This window comes from Malaclemys terrapin, chromosome 1, assembly GCF_027887155.1.
Source record: "Malaclemys terrapin pileata isolate rMalTer1 chromosome 1, rMalTer1.hap1, whole genome shotgun sequence".
Taxonomy (NCBI): domain Eukaryota; kingdom Metazoa; phylum Chordata; order Testudines; family Emydidae; genus Malaclemys; species Malaclemys terrapin.
The window spans coordinates 59,027,913-59,043,219 of record NC_071505.1 but is presented as its reverse complement, the minus strand read 5'-3'; the positions used below and the strand labels follow the sequence as shown (position 1 = coordinate 59,043,219).

The window sequence follows — 15,307 nt, the reverse complement described above, 5'->3', positions numbered from 1 at the left end:
CCCAACAGCTGGGGTCTGTCAGCATTACAAGTGGCAGCTATTCTGGGATTTCAACTGGGAAGTCTCTGAAGCTCAGGACATGCTTCCTCAGCTAGGGGAAGTATGTAACCCACAAACAGGGGTGAGAGTGGACCAGTACAGCATACTAGTAAGAAGCTGGTACTAGCCTGTACACAGCTGACGTTAAGTGCTGCCATGGCAAAGAACCCTCCTTAAAGCACTGCTGCAGCAGTACTTTAATGTCACTGCCCCTTTTACCCCTCCCCCTCCCCGGTCGGCGGCCCTGCTGATAGGGACCCTACTGGCAGGGTTACTGATGGGGGAGAGGGGGGCAAAAGGGGCAGCTGCCCTAGGGTCGGTAATTTAAATTGCCGCCGGAGCCCCGGATGGAGCGGGCCAGGCAGTGCAGATGGGCTGGCTGGGGGAGGCTGACCCCTAGCCCCGCCCCCTCTGCCTGAGGCCCCGCCCTTCTGCCCAAGGCCCAGAGCTGGGCCCCCGTACCAGTAAGTGTTTAATATTACTTTCACCCCTGCCCACACACCTCCTGGGTGTGGTGTTCTGTCCCATCTAGTGGCACCGAGACCACTTAGAGAGATAAAATGAGTCTTCTCTATAGCTAGTTGGCTTCTCGCTCATGTACTAGAGGCTCCTGCACTAAGCTCCAGAAGTCCCAGTTTCAATCCTGCCTGCCGATGACCAGGGTCTGTTGGCATTACACTTGCATGCAGTTTTACCACTTCTTTGTAAAGACTAAGGTATATAATGTAAATAAAAGAGATTACATTAAAAAAAATACCCAGACTTTGCTTAAATGATTTTCCCTCCAATGGGAAACGAATTTGCAAGGTACCAATTTATGGCTGACTGTATTATGCCCATCTGTGTTTTCTAATAGTTTTCTTCTTTCCAATGGGTAATAGCACGACATATTGTAAGGATGAAGTGTTCTACTAAAGGTGCTTTAAATATAGAAATATACTTTATTGTAAAAGAGCAAGGAAGGAATATAAAAAGAGAATGACTGTACACATATTAATTAAACAGGCACCCATCCCACACTGTGGACACCTATAGGCAATTTTTTTATGCAATAAATATGGTAATAGACTGCTCGCTCCAGTGCAATAACTATACAAATATGCCCCAACAGGCTTTGTAGTTAAATAAGACCCCCGCATCCACTCAAAGCAGATATAATAATACAGCTTTTCTGCTCTGCAGCCCACCCCCTCCACAATTGAGTCCAAGAAAGATGAGCTATGTCTCATGCCTAGAGTGTTAACAAAGTCAAGCTCTAGCAGACCAATGTGGGGGGGGACAAGTTTCAAGGCCAAAAAAACTTCTGCTTAAAGAGTTCGATGCTGGGATGTGCTGATGCTGAGTCCCAGCACACATTGAATGTAAGGGAAGAACCTAGTTTAGTAAGCTAAACAATGATAATTTCAGATGTAAATCTTCATGTCACTGGGAATATTGGATGAATGCACTTAGGGTGAAATTCACCCATGTTCAGGCGACCAGCACAAGGCCTAGGTATCACTTAAATCCTATCCCCATTTAAGACTTCAAAATAGGATTTATGTGAGTTAAGTGATGCTTAGGCATTACACTTGCCTTATGCACATGGGTGAACACAGAGAGCATGATTCAAATGCCACTTACATCAGTGTAAGGCCCCGGTTCAGCAAAGCACTTACTCACATATTTAACTTTAAGCATGTGCTTTAGTCCATCCTGTGATGTGTCATTCCATATACTTTATGAAAATATGCTTACGATATGAATATGACATAAGTGAGATATACATTATGAAAGGTGGCTCATGTGAGATATCATTGGAAAGGTTATGATTTACTGAATGTGATTATCCAATTTGTATACCTGTATCATTTCTGTATCTGAAGTTAGGAATATTGACTATGTATCTGTATTTCAACTATGTTACTTTGGGTGACATCCACAACTAACACTTCAGGTACAACAATGGAAAAGCCAGACAGAGCAGATGGCCCATCAACGAGGACAATAGACTGTGAAAAGCTTGGCCTTCCTGTGGACATTCCATACTGCCACTGACTCATGGTCATTGTGATCCTACAGAGTCAGGTCGTCTTGTCATCTGATACTAAAACATTATCTGGGACTTCTTGTAACTTTCCACTGTAAGGGAAGGGGGTTCAAGTTCGGGAAACAAAGGATTCCCACCTCATGTAAATCCTATTTAAGGGTGGGGAGGAAGGCAAACAGGACTCCTTTTCATGGCTGTCTGCCCAAGAAGAAAGTTTGCAAAAGCCACCTGAAGGGAAGGCAAGGGGGGAGTCCAGTCTAAGACAGGGGTCCAGTCTGAAAAGGAATATAACTGGAACTCTGAACCACAGAAACTTTGCAACTTGCCTGCAACAATATCTAGAGTGAGAAATACTATTTGTAACAAATTTCTTTAGTGAAACTAGCTTAGTTTGCGTGTTTGATTTCATTTGCTTAGTAATCTGCTTTGTTCCTTTTACCACTTAAAAGCTGCCTTTTATAGTTAATAAAATTTGTTTTGTTTATTATTAAACCCAGTTTCTGTAATTTCTAACTGGGGGTGGGGACAAGAAGTGTGCACACCTCTCTCTGCATTGAGGGAGGGGACAAATTTTGTAATATATCAAAAGGAGGTGGACATCTGAGTGCTGGAGCAAGTCCATTAAACTGAGTCTTCCCAGAGCTAATCTGCAGCTGGGTGTGGCACTGCCTGTATGTGGCCTGGTCCCCACGAACCCCCCACTTTGGACTAAGGTGCGCAAATTCAGCTACGTTAATAACGTAGCTGAATTCGAAGTACCTTAGTCCGAACTTACCGTGGGTCCAGAAGCGGCAGGAAGGCTCCCCCGTCGATGCCGCGTACTCCTCTCGGCGAGCTGGAGTACCGGCGTCGACGGCGAGCACTTCCGGGATCGATCCCAGAACATCGATTGCCTGCCACCGGACCCTCCGGTAAGTGAAGACGTACCCTGAGTGTTAGAGGAGGCTTTAATAGCCTAGCTCAGCAAGACAGGTAAAAGGGGGATTATGATGGCAGAACGGGTAGACTCAGTGGTATCTCAGCACATCAGGTGGCTTCCCAAGGGGTCCAACCCATCACACATCCCTTTTCAGCAGATCATATAAGCAAGTGTTTATGTGCTTAGCAGGACTGAAGCCAAATCTGAAGCAGCTATATAGAAATCAGTATTGTTACACCAGTGTAAGTAGGGTTGCCAAGTATCTGGTTTTTGATTGGATTACCACGTTGAAAAGGGACCCTGGCAGTTCTGGTTAGCACTGCTGACCAGGCCATTAGAAGTCCAGTTGGTGGCGCAGAAGGGCTAACGCAGGCTCCCTGCCTGCCCTAGCTCCGTGCGGCTTCTGGAAGCAGTGGCATGTTTCTCTGGCTCCTAGGTGCAGAGGCAGCCAGGGAGGTTCCATGCATGCCTCCGCCTCGAGTGCAGGCTCCGCAGCTCCCATTGGCTGGAAACTGCAGCCAATGGGAGCTGCAGGGGTGGTGCCTGAGAGTGAGAGCACATGCGGAGCCCCCTGTCTGCCCCTGTGCCCAGGGGCCACAGGAACATACTGGCTGGTTCCGGGAGCCACATGAGGTAAGTGCTTCCTGAAGACCACACTCCGAACCCCCTCCAACACCCCAACACCCTATCCCAGGTCAGAACCCCCTCCCGCACCCAAACTCCCTCCTGGAGCCTGCACACTGTACCCCCTCCCACACCCCAACCCCCTGCTCCAGCCTGAGCCCCTTCCTGCACCCCAAACCCTATACCCACCCCAGAGCCCCCCCCCCAGCCAGAGCCCTCACTCCTCCCCACAGCCCAACCCCTACCCCAGCCCAGAGCCCTCTCCCACACTCCAAACCCCTTGGCCCAACCCCCCAGCCCAGAGCCCCTTCCTGCACTCCAAATCCCTCATCCCCAGCCCCACACAAGAGCCCGCACCCCCAGCCAGAGCCCTCACCCCCATACACACCCCAACCCCCTGTCTCAGCCCCAAACCCCTCATCCCTGGCACCATCCCAGAGCCCGTACCCCTAGCTGAAGCCCTCAGCCCCCTCCTCTGCACCCCAATTCCGTGTCCTAGCCTGGAGCCCCCTCCCGCACCCTGAAACCCTCATTTCTAGCCCTACCCCAGAGCTCACACCCCAAACACCTGCCCCAATCTGGTGAAAATGAGGGAGTGGTGGAAGGAGGGGGGGATGGAGTGAGTTGGGGCGGGGCCTCGGAGAAGGGGTGGGATCTTGGTGAAGGGGTGGGGTAAGGGGCAGGGCAAGGGTACTTAGTTTTTGCGATTAGAAAGTTGGCAACCCTGTTTAAGTGAGATCAAATTCTGGCCACAAAACTCAACTTTGTAAGTGACTTTAAGCTTTATTGAAATGTTCATATTTTTTGGGCAGCTACACCACAGTAAGTGACCCAAAGTTTTACCTCAGCTTATACTTGGGGAGATTCTTTAGGTCAGTCTCAGTCTCCTTTTTAGCTGTTTCATGGTTCTGTTAGGACTGATAAAAATAACAATAACACATCTTCTGGGACATTATATCAGCATATTTTGAAGTTCTGTGACATGTCAGCAAAGAGTAGCACTGGAACGACTGTATGAGCATGAGGAGATCTTAGGTGAAATCCTGGCCCCATCGAAGAAAATGGGAGTTTTGGCATTGACTTCATTGTGGCCAGGAGTTCACCCCTAATATCAAATTAAATTAAGAAGTGGACACATGGGTCTCTGAACAAAGGAAAACTGAGGAAAAGTAAACCATTGACCAACAATTAAGCAAGAAGGTTAGAAATTAAAGACACATTACTTCACTCAGTCAGTCTAATGGAATAATTTATTTATCTTTCCTCAACTAATTTAATTATTTTTCCTTGCATTTTGTTTTTACTTTTCTTCACCACACATCCAACAATGAAATGGTGCCACGTTGATTCAGTATTTGTGTTGAAGAGCTATCAGAGACACTTTCAAAAACTGTATATCACTCATATTCATGGTTAGACAGCTGATTTGTGGTCACACACATTTAGCTGATTCACAAGAAGATATCAGTCTCTCTGTTAGAAGATCTCAATTATTTTCAGTCAGTGTAAGACCACTGAAATCTGTAATTGTTGTTTACAATGAATTAGAAAATTCTCAAGTATTAGACACTTCATCAAATAGATCAAATCTGGAAAATCATCTCTTTTGTTAATATACAAATGTAAAAGCTACACCAACCTTATAATATTATATTGCATTCAGGATTGGGGCTGTATTGTGCTAAGTGCAGTACAAACATATATGAAGACATGGTGCTTGCCATGAAGTGTCAGCAATTCCATTTGAATTACCTCAAGAAAGTCATCCTATAGACTATCTGTAACCTTAAACATGCAACACCACAACCAAGTCCAAGTGCATATATCTAAATGAAATGTAACTGGTTAAATTTGAAGAATTAATCAGTTTTGGCAATAAAAATGATCAAGTCTGGTGCCAGCCCTTTGGTAAAATTAATCCCTCTACTGGTTCTTCTGTTAAATTTAACTATTCCCTCTGAAATCTCTCTAGCCTCTGGAAAAATTCAAACCAGCCAGCCTTTCCACAACACTTGCTTTAATAAGAAGAGCGAGCTCACAGTTTACCGTTCAAACTGGAGGCTGTGTGCACTGCAAGGATACTGATCCACTTAGTCTATTTTTAACCATTCCTGCCATCCCTTAAATTCTAGCATTAGTCCTGAGCTATTATCTATAATTGTTACTAGCAGCTTGACATCTCAACTGTAAGAGTCTTTAGAACCCATTGTTTGTATCTAACATTTTAACACTTCACAGACCAGTACAGCATCTGTAACGTTGGCCCGTTGCATACAATTATTTTTGTATGCACTTGGATTTGGGAGGAGGAGAAGATGTTTCAATGGCATTTCAACATTATATAATAGGTAGAGCTAAGGTTTCAAAGCAGTGTTAATGGAATTACCTACACAGCTCCGGTACATTGCTTGAAAAATTTATTACATGATCTCTTGAAAGAAATAGATGGACTTTGTATGATCAGTAGTAACAGATGATCATTTCAATACCATTCTCCTAATATTAAGGACTGAGAAAAACTATGGATAATAACAAAAACTACTCTATTCTTTGACCAGGGCCGGCTCCAGGCACCAGCTTCTCAAGCAGGTGCTTGGGGCGGCCGCTCCGGAGAGGGGCGGCAGGTCCAGGTATTCGGCGGCAATTCGGCGGACGGTCCCTCACTCCACCTGGGAGTGAAGGACCTCCTGCCGAATTGCCGCAGCAGATCGCGATCGCGGCTTTTTTTAGATCGCGATCCCGGCTTTTTTTTTTGTTTGTTTGTTTTGGCTGCTTGGGGCGGCCAAAACCCTGGAGCCGGCCCTGTCTTTGACACCACTATTAGATAAAACTTTCCTGAACCACAATGTTCATGTTTCAAACTTCTGATTCTTACATAAATCCGTGATTTTGAAATTGGTAATATTTATTTGCTATTAAAAAGTATTAATATCCATCTATCCATTTAATATTTGTGCTTATGAAGAAGCAACAAAACCTGATTCTAGTTATACCAGCGGATATCTCCAAAAAAATCATTACAGCTATTCTATACTTACACCAACATAACTGAGATTAGAATCCAGCCCATTGTCTTTCTTTTGTTTTCTTATCAAAAACTGATGATTGAACAAACTTCCTGTGCATTAACCTACCAAAGACCTATATCCTCACCTGAAGGCATCAGTCTCTGAATTAAGAAAGCCGTTTTTCTTCCCACTCATTTCTAATACTCTAATAATAGACACTAATGTGTAATGTCCAAGTTTCAGTGACAACTCCTCATATTGTGTAATAAGATGTAAATTGAGACAGAATCTCTCTCTTAGGACATCTGATTGGACTCAAATTATAGTCTGAGGCTGAAAACCAGCTCCAAACTACAGAACCTTACACAGTCGTCACCTTCAAACCTTTCTACCAGTTTGAAAGTTGTTGTTCATTTCCTGTAGTTATAGTAGTAGAAACCAGTAGAAATGGTAAGAACTTCTAAAGTGGTAGAAACTTTCTAAGTGTGCCTTGGAAAAACCTACTGAATTATTTACCTTACAATAAAAGGAATTGACATTAATGCTAGATTACACAAAAGAGAAGGCAAGTAGTAAGGGTTTAAAGAAACAGTGAAAAAAACCTTGTATAGAAACTTACAAAAGGGGAAACTAGGCTTGAAAAATAAATTACTTGGGAGTTACTAAAACTAAGGGGTGGGGGAAGCCCTTTAGTCATATGTGTTCAGTCTGAAAAGAACAAAATTCAAGTAACATTGATCAGAAGAGAAAAATGGTCTGGATTGTGTATATTTTGTAAGATCAGAGAAATATAAGAGAGTGAGCCCATTTATTGATATGAAAACTAGAATTAAAATGACAGAGATAATTTGAGCTGAAAAATCAAACCAAAATCTGCCAAGAGAGGACAAATATGTTGTTCCCTTTACTGGTAAAGGTTACACTATGAACTACTGAATTCAAAACACATGGAGGTCATCTGAGAATTACAATACTATATTATTACAGTAAATAGAATGGGTATTTCAGCCATATATCTTGACTTGATATTAGTGGAGGTAGGAAATATTGCTTACATTAAAGAAGGATAAGAGAACTGAACTGATGTGACCTCAGAATCATAAAAAATATTAAAACTCCAACACATTTCATTACAGGAGTGGGAGATGTTTGACTCAAATGGAATGTTTTCTCAAGATAAAGGCCAGTTAATATAATATCTGCTTATGACATGTTGCCATTTTTTAAAATCTTCTGCCTGGCCATTGTGAAGTCTGCCAGCCATGTAACACCACGGTGGACTTGCTGTTTATGTCCAGCCCATTTAATTTTTAATCTGTCATGTTTGTACTTATGTTTCAATATTTCTTAACTGAGTTATATCAATGGTAAAGAACTGACTTTCATTTGCATGATGTGTTACCTGGAACTAATAGCTGAATAAAAGAACATTTAAGTATGTGCAAAAATGTTTGTTTTTCTATTTGAACTATGACAATAAAATAATTCACTTGAAGTATGCACCAAAACTAACATAATTTGGGGCAATGACAAGGCTTTAGCATAAACAAATACAAGGAAGGAAGAATGTATGATTGTGTTTGACTTCCATAGGAGGGGAAAGGATGTTTAATTACAAACTTATTATGTACTTTGTCCAAGTGTTAATAAGCTGACGCAGTGATATATATACAAACTAACTTTAAAGGACAAGATGGTTTAATCAAATGCTAATGTGTATTTTGCCATCCATTGTAAAAAAACTGGACCTGGAGAGATCAAAAACCTCCCTTTTCTTTAATGGAGGAAGTTTTTACTAACACAGGACACATCCTCCTATGAGCATATCACATTGCTATATCTCTCACAGTCATGGAGAGGCCTGACATTTCTACAATGGTACAGACAAGATAATCTTTGGATGTTCTGTAACAAAGTTTAGAGCCTACATAAAGATTCTTATCACATTATTTATGTAGGCACATATCAATTTACATTCCTTTTCTATTTTTTCTCCCCCCTCCATGTAATTTGCTATAGCCTCATGGGATGCAGAGGAAAGTGATGCAGAGAAAGTCTACATGTCATGCTAAGGTTGTGGTCTTCCTCTAAAGCAGTACCACTGAATAGCTGAGGAGCCCAAGAAGGTCCAGACCAACCCACTAAAGTATACAAAAGGAATGTTACATAATTCCAGAGTGGGACCCTCCCAGGCCAACTCACATGCACTGAACTCAATAAAGAATCTGGGCTTTAACCCCAAATCTTAAGGAAACATGCCTTTAAATTATTTACTTCCCTGAGTTCCCATTTTCACCCCTCAAGAGCTATTTCTACCAGTCCTGGCACTATTCAGTGATCAACCTCCAATGCCCAAAGTCCACAATAAAAACAAAGAAACAAAAATATGCATTAGTTGAAGGTATCTTTCTATATTTCAACATCATCAGAGGAAAAGCTTTATACTCCAGATTATTTTTCTGTCAAGTGTGATAACATATAACAAAACAAGTGTTTTCCATCATTATTAGAAAATATAGATCAAAACAATTCAAATCACAAAAATTCAATATAATATCTGTAATAGGAAATGAAATACATTTTGCTTTTTTTACATATAGTAAGCTTGGAGAGGACAGAAATATAAAGACACTCATAATATTTCCATTATACCAATTAGCAAAAGGACACAGTAAAATATGTGCACATGAAACTAGGTAAATCATGTTTACCTGGAAGCTTAATAAATCAAGAGTAAACTCTGTTGAATGTAAGGACATTGAGAACATCAATCTGAACAATGACTCTCCTGTCAGTTTCAGGATAGAAGTTTAATCAGTTCAGTAGCAAAAAGTCATGAGTCATGCTTTTCTCAAGTGACATATAGATACATATAGAGAGTAGACTGCTGTCATAGAGTCTTTATAATTCCTATTGAAGGTCAGCTTATACATAAAAACAAGATTTTATCAGAATGTTTTTATACATGAAATTTTGCATAATATGCTAAAATATGCAAAATACATTATACATGTATATATCTTGTGTGTATGAACTAGAGAGATAGAGAGGCTGCAGTAGAGGTTTATAATAGAAGATCTTTTGCATTTGCAAGTACCTGACAATGCAATGCAATGCAATACAATGCTGGAATCACACTTTGAGAGCATCATTGTCCACTGAAGGTCACTCTTTCGTCCCACAAAACAATAATAGATCTCAGCTCTAGAATATGTATGTATTATTATAATCTTTATAAATATATTTTGGCCTTAAACATGCTGAAGGTTTAAACCATAATCCTGTAATGAGTGCACATGGACTCCTGCTTCCACACTCAGCCCAATTGATCTCCATGGGACTCAATGTGGGGGGGGGGGGTCTGTGCATGAGCACTCATGGCTCATGGATTGAACTTTTAGTAACATCTCCTAACAGGTCCAGGTGACTTTCTCAGTCAATAGTACAGCTCCAGCTGAAATAGCAGCAACCATCTTGGATTGTAGGATGTAAGTGAACATCTCTTCCATTTCCAGTTTCTGACACTCACACATATTTTTTAAATTTCATGTTTACTCAGAATGCTGCTGAGTACCCATCTTGGTCTTCCTGGAGGAAGTTTACAAATATTTTAATTTCTTTTATTTTTGCATTATTTTTCTTTTCTCTTGATATTTGCTACCTATAGCCTGAGTAACTTAAAAAAAAGAAGCAGAAAAGCACCACATCATCAAAGTCAGATGTGGAAAAGGGCTACTAAGTCACCACTCAATCTTCCAGCTAGTGTAGGATTCTTCCCTTGAACACATTAATTAGTAGTTAGTCATGTTCTAGGACCCTACAGTGAGGTACGGGGCAATTCTACTGGCTCATAGCAGAAGCAGATCCAGTGGTTTTCATTAGTGAGACAGACCAGGTGGTATTCCAGTTCAGGAGCCTAAAAGATTTTGTATGTCTCTCGGAATCACAAGGGACTTGCGTAGTTCCCAGAAGACTCCTCTCTTGCCACTTAGTCCTTGCTGACTAAAAGAGATACACAAAACCGTTTACACTCTTGGATTGGAGCTAATGAGACTCCCCTGTTCTGGCAGATGAAGATGAAATTTTTGTCTAGTGAAAAACTTTGGTGATATGTTAAACTGAACTGGTCACATGACTGGTGATTAAAGACATGTGTGATGAAACAGAAGGACTGCTGATTCTGACAATTTATGTATGTCAAGAACACCCACAGCCTTGGATAGGCACCAATGTGTTCTAAAAGAAATTCCACACCCAACTGAAATAAATAAATAATTCCATGCAGGGTGCTAGAACTAGACATCTTATCACACACAGTTACATTGTCTAATAGCAGAGCTATCCCTGGAAACATCTGATGGGTGACCACCGCTCGCTATGCGAACACAATCATTTTATAAGTTTGTGTACTGTGAGTCTGATTTGAATCTTCCACATACTGTGTGTTTAAAGTACACAAACAGCTGGGCTATTTTTACTGTGAATTCAAGTTTGAGAATATTTTCCTATTACGAACAATGATAGAATTATCTGAGGAGAATTTTGATCAGGGGGTTGTTTTGTCTAGGTTAGGGAAATAAGCTGGGATGCCAAATCACCAGGGATTGGTGAAACTAAACCATATCAGCAAGGCCCCCGCTATCAGCCACATTATGCACACGGATTCTGATTCCATACCAATTTTACACCATTTTCTTTCATGGAGTTAGTCCTGATTTACACCAGTGTAAGTGAGAGGAATATCTGATTTATAGTATATAAAGTCTGTGACTATGGTATACTATACTATATATGGTAGACTATATATATATACATTATACTATTGCATGGCACCTATGGTCTGGGTGCTGTACTGCAGTGTACAGCATCACCTGCTGACAGCTGGGACTCCTCGTGGTGGTGAGGATGGGGCTTTTCCAGATTCTGGAAACCCCAGTGGCCACTGTACACATAGCTATCCTGTGGGTCTGTTGGGGGGCTTGGAACTGGGGGAGCTGGGTAGTGGGGAATGCTCAGGTGGAAAGGGAAAGGCTCTGAATTAGGGGGTTTGGAGTTGATGTGGAGGGAGGTTCTGAGCTGCAGGGGATTGTTAGGAAATGAGGGTGTACTTCTCCACCTGAAGGGAAGGGGTCTGAGCTTGGGTGGCAAGGGGCTCTGAGCCTGTGGGTTACTATGGAGGGAAGAGGATTTTAACAATGGGAGTGTTGCACTTGAAGAAGGCATAGGGACTTGAAAGAGGGAGATGGGTTGGCAGATTTGTGTGTGAGTGAATGAGAGTGTGACTGAAGGAAACATGGGTGTGAATGAAATGATGAGAGGTGTAGTTCAAGATAGTGTGCAGAAATTGGAGGCTAGAAATCGGTATGAACAGAGACAAACTAGTTCAAAGTTTGTCATGAGGAAAACTATAATTATGCACATTATGGATAGTCTTGTCACTAGTCTCTATATGGTCGTGCAAGGTAAGGGGATATGCCGGATGCCTGTACTAAGCCTTTCCATTTATGAGTTTACTGAGATGAGGGTAAAGGAAGAAAGTGTGCAGGGAGTCTTTGTACTCACCCAGTTCTCCTGCAAAGGAGTGGGGCCATTAGTGCTGCCTCTCCAAGGCATAACAGAGATGTGGCCATGATCAAACTCCCTTGCACAACAGGAAGTGGTTGCAAGGCTGCAGTGGGTTGGAGTCTATGCTACATTTGTCATCCAGTATAGCTCTGGAGGCATTATTATGCAGTATTCAATTGGCTGCAGTCTCCACCCGTTATGCATCTGAACTATTGCTGTGAGCTTTTAAAGTGTGGCAAACACTTACAGTATAATTCATGTTACTACTTGTAATAATTACCTATATTACCTGTAATTACACTGAACTAATACTTTTGAATCTTCCACTGAGTCAAGGAAAACTTCTTACTCTCTATCCTAAGCAGGGTTCCCAGATAAATAATTTCGTAGACTATTTTTACACGTCTTTTTGTCTACTTTTATACTTGGTCAAATTAAAACAATCCACAAAGTTCCCACTTAAATGCACCACTGATATATTAACTCCAAAAATAATTAAAAGATTAAAAGTATTTTCTGAATTAGTCACTGGAATGTAAAAATTGATTTCTAAGCCTATAAGAGGAGCAGCGAAGATTTAAAAATATATAAATCTGCCTTTTCAATAAAAAACTAGAATAATTTTAAAGTAGAATGTAAAGCTCTGGTTTTGGAAGGTGACCAACTTTTGTGCACACTTAACCATCCATACAAACACCTTTTGTAACACCAATATCTGTATGTGCAAGTAATAGCTTTTAACAAATGGGGTTAGCATGTGTAAAATTTATCTCCTGTCAATTCAAGCATTACGGCACAATCCAGAACCCACTGAAGTCAACAGAAGGGTTCCTATGGGCTTTGGATTGTGAAAAATGCACATTCAGTTGTTTAAACACCCTTTTGAGTGGGGGTGAAGCCTTCTTTGAAAATCAGGCCCTGTAATTTTAGTATTATATTATGATGTTTGCTGTCTAATATTACTGGGGTTGAGTTCTGCACTCAGTTACAGTACTTGTGCCATTATACTGTATCAATGTGGTTGCATTTGGTGCACCGGGGGACACAATATGGCCCTTAATATTAATTAAATATGTATCAACATGCCTAAGCATATCTCACATATGTTTAGGTAAGAGAGTGTGGGGAAACATATAATTACCAAAATGTGTATGTATTATATTAACCCAATTAGAGCACTGTTCTATTCTGAAGAATTGTATTAGATGTAACTAATCAGCTTTTGTCTACAGCTTCTACCCTCCAGATATCCACAGTAAGAGCTTTCCTAATCTGACTATTTTATGACCAAAACTACAATCGCTAAACAAAAACCCAACAGTCACATAATCAAAATGGCATATCTTTTCAACATTTCGTTCTGTAAAATGGGGGGGAAATCAATGAAAGTAAAACATGCAACTCCTTTGAGGCATGTGGGATAAAGCTAAGTGCAAGACAAAGCTGATCACCCAAAATTTTGATAAGCTCAAGATGAAAACTAACAGGTTTGCTCACAACTTTAGGTTGTAGTATGTAGATCTCAGCTACTTTGCCATGCCACTTCATAATTAAGTATCTCTAAAACTACAATAAAAGATCTCATTATGAATACAGCATGGGAGGTGGCTCTTATAGACAAGAACTATCAGCATAACCCATTGCTATGGGCTGTTAAATTCCAGTTGGATAACCTAGGCATAAAAGGCTAAATTGACTATTACAAGAGCCTTCAGTAATCCAATCAAACTTTTCCAGTCACTCACTACAAGTTACTATAGCCTGGATCTGATCCAGTGGTGCAAGAAGAATGCATTTCTTACCAGTATGCTGCACCAGCTAAGGGGGGAGAGAGGGCACGTGACCTCCCCATGTGACTCCTCACGTGATCCTGCACCCAGCCCCCAGCGCAGGGCCCTGGACTCTTCTCCTCCCCACCCCATGATCCATCCCACGTTGCCTGGGGAGGGGGGGCTCTGTCCTCCTCCCGCTGCACCAGAGACTTCTGAACCACAGGGCTCTCTGGAACTGCAGTAGTGAAAGGAGCAGAATGTGGGACCGCTGTGCGGCCCCATGCTGGCAGCTCCTCCAGCGCAGCTGCACCGCCCCCAATCCCGCCTCCAGCCCTGTCCTCTGCTGTACAGACTTGGACAGGAGACGCAGGCACGCAGCTGCGTCGAAGGGTTGGGGGTTGGGTCTGGGGGCGGGTACAGCCGCACTGGAGGAGCTGCATATTCTTCTTCTTTCGCCGCTGCAGCTCCCTGCAGTTCAGTGGCAAAAGAAGCAGAACATGGGGTCACCAGGCAGCCCCTCACTAGCAACTCCTGCGGTGCAGCTGTACCTCCCCCAGCCCTGTCCTCCGGCTGGGCTGCTGTACAGATCCCGGACAAGAGATGTGGGCATGCAGATGTGTCAAAGGGCTGGGGGCAGTACAATCGCGCAGGAGAAGCTGCCGGCATGGGGCTGCCAGGTGGCCCCACGTTCTGCTCCTCCTGTGTCTTTTCAGTACACCATACCAGCTATAAGTAGCTTACTGGTATGGCGTACTGGACCATATCGCCCTACTGCACCACTGATCTTATCTGCATTAATAGCATCTCCAAGGTTCATTATACTAGACAAATTGCTTAATATAGTTAATCAAGAATTGCTTGACTTCCTAAAAAAGCATAACAGACATGTAATTATCTGCTGATTAACATGATTCAGAAGGAAAATATGTTTATGTTCTATTAGAAGAAAAATTACCTTTAATCACTCTTGAAAACCAAAGAAACAGGAGTAGGCCTTGAGACTCTTCTTATGAATAACATTCATGTAATATGGAAAGAATCTTGCAAAACTATAAATATGCCCTAGCAATAGCAATGTTGTTTACTTGGACTAGACAATCTGATTGTACTTGTGCTTCCTCTATAATTAGACAGAAAATGATAAATTATAGTTAAATAGTCCATATACAAACATATCTAAAAGCTTTCATAACAGAGATATTTGTTTAGCTGCATGTCACGCTACGAAGACCTTTGATTTGTCTATAAGCACAGCAAAGCATCTATTGATTTGCTCTAACTGACCATGCATACTTGCTCTAATGAGAAACAGTTCTTCCATATGCTACCATGTAACAGCAAAATCATTAAC

At 41.8% G+C, this 15,307-nt stretch overlaps 1 protein-coding gene across 4 annotated transcripts in view; it reads right to left on the bottom strand.

Moving 5' to 3' along the window:
• The window catches only part of SLC16A7 (solute carrier family 16 member 7), a 137,434-nt gene that overhangs the window by 64,201 nt on the left and 57,926 nt on the right, over positions 1-15,307 (bottom strand). The gene's annotated exons all lie outside the window — the stretch shown is intronic.